Here is a 7165-nt window from a genome sequence, read left to right as displayed (position 1 = left end):
AGTTGTATCGAAGTGCGTGTTCCTGTGAGCTTGCAATCTAAAGAAAAGGCGAGTGTGACAGTGAAATTGCATCAGTGTCCGGTCCCCTGACGGAACCGTCTTTATTTACCACGTTCTTGTCCTAAATTGCCTTGTACTCTCATTCGTTAATTTCTTGTTTTTGCTAATTTATGTATTGGCAGGCGCTGCAGATCCCGTGTGGCGCCATATAAATAAATTATGCTGATAATAATAATAAAATCTCATTTGGATGTAAGTAGGTATGTGCACCGGCCACTTTTTGGGTTTTGGGTTCAAATGGGTTTTGCCAAAACACCACCCTCAAGGTTTTGGGTTCTGATAAAAAAAAAAAAAAAAAAAAGCATAAAAAACGCTAAAATCACAGAATTTAGTTTATTTTATTTTTTGCTCCTACGCTATTATTAACTCAGGGTTGCCTACCCTCCCAGATAAAAAAAATAAAAACTTTTTTTTCTTTTCATTTAAAAAAGGGAAGCCCTCTTGGTCTGATACAGGACACATGCGGGCACACCTAGAATTATACGGCACAGATGCGGGCATCCCTGGACTGATATGGGACACATGAGGGCACCCCTGGACTGATATGGGATACATGGGGGCACATCTGGACTGATACGGCACGCATGCAGGCACCCCTAGAATCATACGGCACACATGCGGGCACCCATGGACTGATATGGCACACATGCGAGCACCTATGGAATTATATGGCACACATACGGGCACCCCTGGAATTATACAGCACGCATGCGGACACCCCTGGACTGATACAACACACAAGCGGTCACCCCTGGACTGATAATAATAGCACTCTTAGTAGTGGTACCTTCAGTAGTTCCCCCTTAGTATAGTTACCATCACAGTACTGTAGTTCCCCCTTAGTAGATGTACCCTGCTGCTCAGCAGTTCCCCCTTGGTGTATGTACCCTTTCATTAGTTCGCCCTTGTTTGTACCCCCCTCCAGAGCCAGATTAAGGTCTAAATGGGCCTGGAGCTGAAAATGATCAAGGGCCTATTATGCGCAATGATAGGGGTTGTGGCCAGCACCTAATAATGTAGGGGGCGTGACCAGTGTTCTGGTTGGGTGGTCTGCTCATGGGTGTGTCTCTATTTGTCTAAATACTTTCAACTAATTATATATGCCTGGAAAAGGCAGGCTGCTGGCATAGGAAAAATGCAGGTAGATATATTGGCGAGTGCCCTCCAAAGGTGCACCCACAGGATGCCAATGTCCTAAGATACTTGTGGGGTGAGGCGGCACTCCAGTCATAAAAAAAAATACTGAAAGCCGAAACTTGGTAGACAACATTTCAGCACCTTTTATGTGGTCACCTAAGTTTACCACACCATATGTCCCTTATACAAATCATGCAACACAATAGTAACCCCCTTATACTGTACTTACCTCTTACACAATATGCCACATGGAATGAGCCAAAATTCACAAGGACTGAGCCAAAATTCACACTATGGCACATGGATTGAGTCATAATTCACGTTATATCACACAGATTAAGGCAAAATTCACATTTTGCCACATGGATTGACCCAAAATAAACACTATACCAAACAGCTTGAGCAATAATGCACCGGGGCATTGCGCGCCGAAGGCGCACATTAAAAATTTACACCATAATGCCCATTACATGTTAAAGCCACACACCATAATGTCCATTACGTATTATGCCATACACCATAATGCCTATTAAAAATTATGCTACATAAGTGCTGCTTACCTACATGCTCATTGCCAGGGGTTCCATGCTCATTGTCAGGGGTTCCATGCTCATTGCCATGTGGGATTACATGCTCATTACCAAAGGGGAATACATGCTCACGGTAACTGGGGGACAGCCGCCGCCGGGCAGAAAGGACAGCTGGGCAGAGAACAGGGGGCTGCCCGGCTGTATTCAGAGCACTGCAGGTCCCGGCTATTTGAAATAATACCCCTTTCACACCATAAAATGCAGGGACTTACCCAGTAATATGGTCCCACGATCATTCAGGGCCATTCCCGGGCTGGCCCCTTTTATACCAGCATAGTCCCTGCATTTTCTGGTGTGAGGGGGAGATAACCCCCCCTTTAAACAACCAGCTATATCTTCGGAACCAACTGACCCATTTTCATGTGGGCTTCAAATGATTTTGGTCCCGTGAATCTGGGCCATTTGGTTCCAGAGAAATCTACCCTCAAACAACATGAACAGCCATGAAATGACATTTCAGAAATGACAAAAATCGGTTTACCCGCAAATTCTCTCTAGAACCAATGAACCCATATGGACCAGCCTGGTATCAGATTGAAGGCCCAGCAATTTGAGATCAACCTCAGGCTTCTGTGATGCCGGAGGGGGAACTGGCAGCCGTTGGAATTAGCGGGTTCCATGTTATCCTATGGGGAAAACGTTCCAGCTTTGCCTGGCGGTATCTCCGGTTCCCGGGGGGCTAGCAACGCAGGGCTAGGCTCGTTGGAAAGCCCTGGCCCTCAGCTACAAAATGGGCCTATTTAGAGAGTGGGCCTGGAGCTGTAGCTCCATCAGGGCCCATTGTTAATCCGGCCCTGCCCCCCTCCCCCCCTGCAGCCCTCATGAAGTTATGCATCCTGGCAAAGGCGTAACTAGATATTCGTAGGCCCCATAGCAAATGTTTGCAAGGGCCCCTATTTAGCAAATGATGGTGATAAAAATGTAAAACATATTACTTACACAGCAAAGATGGGCCCCCTTCAGCTCTGGGCCCCATAGCAGTTGCACCCTTTGCACCTATGGTAGTTACGCCCTTGCATCCAGGCATCCTGTTAGTTCCCCCTTGTCTCCCTTGTTAGTTCCCAACACGTCCGTGCTGTCTCACTATCACACACAGACTGAAGATGGCGCTGTGCTGTCCCACTATCACACACAGACTGAAGATGGCACCGGAGCCGGGACTTATATAGAGATCCGGTCTAGTGAGAATCTGACGCGGGATGCTGACGTTTTGGCCTCGTTTTGGACTCAGAAAATGTCGGGTACCCATCGAACTCCTCGGATCTGGCCTCGGATTAGGTAAGTTAATGAGGGTTCGGATCTCTAGGATCAGAACCCGCTCATCTCTAGATGTAAGTCACTGTTATGATGCCTCTTATATGTAGCATGTCCACGCCAGGTATGTGTCATTAGCTCGACATCCATTGTCAACCTTTTGACTGTCGACCTTCCCATTGTCCATCTAATGCTTGTGTAGACCTTCTGACCCTGTGGACCATAGCCATGTCAACCAATTTCAGGCGTCGACCTTTAGTGGTCGACCTTATGTATGTCAACCTTCATAGTGTTGGCCTAGTGACTGTTTTCCCTTGTTTATGCTTATGAAGGACAAAACATCCTCCTTTAATATCGACCTAATATACCAAACCCAAATTCCCAGTTTTCTGGACCTGGGTTATTTCTCAAGAACCATTTTACACCGTGCTGTGACCTGGGTAGACTTGAAAATAACCCAGGCTATTGCGGCAGCAGAACGTGGTAGCAGTCTTCACTGCTGACGGGTCATTGAAATAATAAAGCACTTGGGTACTTGTGTATTATCACGGCGCCCCCAATTTCCATCGTAGGGCATTGTACAATGAAAAATCGCGTTGCATCGCATGCGACGCGATTTCACCCGATTTTTCATTGTACAGGCACCCAGATGCCTTATTACCATGTTAAATGCCCCCCCAGACCCGATTTTTTATTGTATACCCACCCTCATGGGTCATGAGTATGTGAAATGCCCCCCATTGTTAACGCCACCCCACTATGAACGCCAACCCAAAGTGTGGCGGTACGCGTCCTCCGACCTTTTCATACCCCCACTATCCACGTCGGCGTGGAGTTGACTTTATAAAGTGTGGCGAGCGCAGCGAGCCACCGAGCCCGAAGCTTGGCGAGGGGACGCGTATACCTGTGAAGTAATGCACGTCCCCTCGCGGTCCTCGCTGCGCTCGCCACGCTTCTGGCTCGGTGGCTTGCTGCGCTCGCCACACTTTATAAAATCAACTCCACGCCGACGTGGATAGTGGTGGTATGAAAAGGTCGGAGGACGCGTACCGCCGCCGCTCGCCATGCTTCGGGTTGGCGTTGATAGTGGGGGGGGGGGGCGTTAACATTGTGGGGGCATTTTACATATTTATTACCCATCAGGGTGGGTATACAATTAAAAATCAGGTCTGGGGGTGCCATTTAACATGGGACTCAATGGCAAATCGCGTCACAGCGCATCGCATGCCATCGTAATGGCATGCGATGTGACCCGATTTTAAAATTGTATACTCAGCCTGGAAAAAAGGCTGAAATCGGGTCCATCGCATGCCATCGCATACCTTAATTAGTGGTATGCGATGCGATGGGCGCCGTGATAATACACAAGTACCAGCACTTGCATTAAATATACCATAATTTTTTTGTTATGTACAGTACCGCACTACTTTATTCATGTACAGTACTGCACTACTTTATTCATGTACAGTACCGCACTACTTTATTCATGTACAGTACCACACTACTTTATTCATGTACAGTACCGCACTACTTTATTCATGTACAGTACCACACTACTTTATTCATGTGAGCAGTAAATTAACCCTTTTTCTACCCAGGTTTCAGAGCACTTTCAATCCAAAATAACCTCATGACTATATTATAAAGGATAAAAAGATTTAATTCTACTGCGTAAAGGAATTATTAACGGTTAATTGCTGCTGTCGCCCTGATTAGTATCTCTGTGTGAAGGTGTTTATAGCCATTTAAACTGGTCCTTCCCTCATTAGCTCTGCTCAAAGGAATTCCGAAATAATTGGCTTGTGTAATTTGGAAAAATTGGCCACTGACTTGAAAAATTCCATCCAGCGGGAAAGTGTGTGAAATTCATCCGAGCCTTTGATAGAACTTTGTAGCAGGTTTAAACCTCGGATATTTGGATGATTAGCCGCTAAAATGTGAGCAGGTTGTAACCAGCCGTGGAAATGGGACAGGGGACCCGGGGTGGGGGAGGATGTATCATCTGAACTATCTTGTGTAGGGTGGGTGCTTGGAAATACAATGTACAGTACTATTTTACTTTGTGTGCCAACAAGAGATGTTCAAAATATCCACTAGAAATAACGGCGTTGCTCACATTTGTTATATAAATTCAAATAAAAAATGTTGTGCAAAAAAAAAAAAGATTATATTTTCTATAAAAGGTCATTTATTTGTGTGACCATTTTTACACCATTCGCTTGGCACTCAAAGGGTCAATCCCTTATACACAAAATGGCCAAGTGTACAGTAGATTTCAATCAGCACAGATTCCTGCATTGGTGTCTACATTTTAGAATGGGCACTATTATAGTCCTGGATAAATTGATCTTAGTATTTCTGATGTTAGGGACCCATCTGATGGTGTTCAACTTGACAGGTAGGCATGCAATTTTGGATAAGCATGTGAAGACCCTCACACTCACTTACTCTCCAGGAATGTCCAGGAGACATCTGAAAATCAGGTGGCACTCACAGCCCACCAGGAAAGTAAGAAAGGCTCCTGCAACCTGCTTTCCGCCTGCAACTCCACCCCCTACTGCCGCTCAGACGGAAGAAAGGGGTGGGATGACTGTCATTGAATCATGTCATTGTAGCCCCGCCCCCTTTTTACACTGCCGTAATGTGGCATCGATGTTGTGTTGCACAGGGCTAAAACATAGAGTTACTAATATTTATATAAATGTGTGTAAGCAATGAAACACTTTTTAAACTTTTTAAAAATCGACCTAAAAGAATATACTTCTTCTAGGAACCACAAAAACACTAATGACAACGGTATATTTTGTACGGATAAGAACGGAGTTCTGTTCCGGGGAAGGGTTGGCAAAGGCGCTCCGTGTAACACTCACCAGTGGTGGCTTCAGGGGAGGGGCACAGTTCACAATTCAAATAGGGGAGCCACACCTAGTCAGTTTGGAATGGCAGTTGGTGGCAGTGGGTGTGGCTTCCCTTTTTGAATTTTGATCTGTGCTGCAGCCCCTCCTCTGAAGCCTCCCCTGACACTCACATTCCAGTACATTCTTAGGGCAGATCTGCCGGCGGACAGTGACAGGGAGGCAGCGGGGGCCGACGGGGAGCTCCGTTGGAAGGGGACGCGGCGGTTGGCGATCCGACTGCCAGACCCCCGCTAAACGAGAGCTGCTCCATCTGTATATCGGCCAGTTGACTGAACAGCCGATACATCGGCCAGTGGGGTTATTCTGATTCACTTGGAAAGGCACAATCACTGATGTAACATGTGTAGAGAGAGTTAGATTTGGGTGTTTTATTGTTTCTGTGCAGGGTAAATCCTGGCTGCTTTATTTTTACACTGCAATCTGCACTGCATATGGTTTTGTCCATTAGAGTGATTGAATGTAACTGTCATACTCAAAAGTTTGTATGATTTGTTGATGACAGATAATCTATAGAAGTGGTTCTCAACCGTCCTCCTCAAGGACCCCCAACAGTGAATGTTTTCCAGGTTTCCACACAGAATCATATACGATTAACTCAGTGTCAGTGAGTAATGAGTTCACCTTGCAAGGTGTTGTGGAAAACGTGCCCTGCTGGAGGTATTTATATTATGTAGATAGGCTGAACAGTCTTTAATCTCCACTGCATTATACCTTCCATGTCTGTACAGATAGAAGCTGGCACAAATGGCAAAATCACATAAGCCACGTGCGGGCATAACCTTGCTGCTGGCGATGTGCAGAACAATTCTATCTATTGCAAACTGGTGTATGTTCTTCTCTTGTAGTAATCTCTCCTTAAGGTGCATACACACGGTACAATTGTTTTGACCAATATTGTTCATTTTGGCCCTTCCGGACGATATCGACACCAAAATATCTTTCAGTGTGTAAGCTATGAACGATGATGAGCATACCCTTAGGTCGTTCATCGACTGTGCAGGCAGGTCAATTCGGATATCTTTAAAAAAAAAAAGCCTATAGACCAGTGGTTCCCAAACTGTGCGCCGCGGCTCCCTAGGGTGCCGCGGTGCTGTCAAAAGTGTGCCGCCGCCGCAGCCTGGCCACCGCATGTCTTTTATATTTTTTTCATGCAAGCTGGGCAGTGTTTGCAGAGCCAGCCAGCGCCAGGAATGGGTGAGTGCAGTG

This window comes from Crinia signifera, chromosome 11, assembly GCF_055691185.1.
Source record: "Crinia signifera chromosome 11, ASM5569118v1, whole genome shotgun sequence".
In the NCBI taxonomy this organism is placed as follows: Eukaryota; Metazoa; Chordata; class Amphibia; order Anura; family Myobatrachidae; genus Crinia; species Crinia signifera.
The sequence above is the reverse complement of the archived record's forward strand: the minus strand, read 5'-3'. Positions refer to the sequence as shown.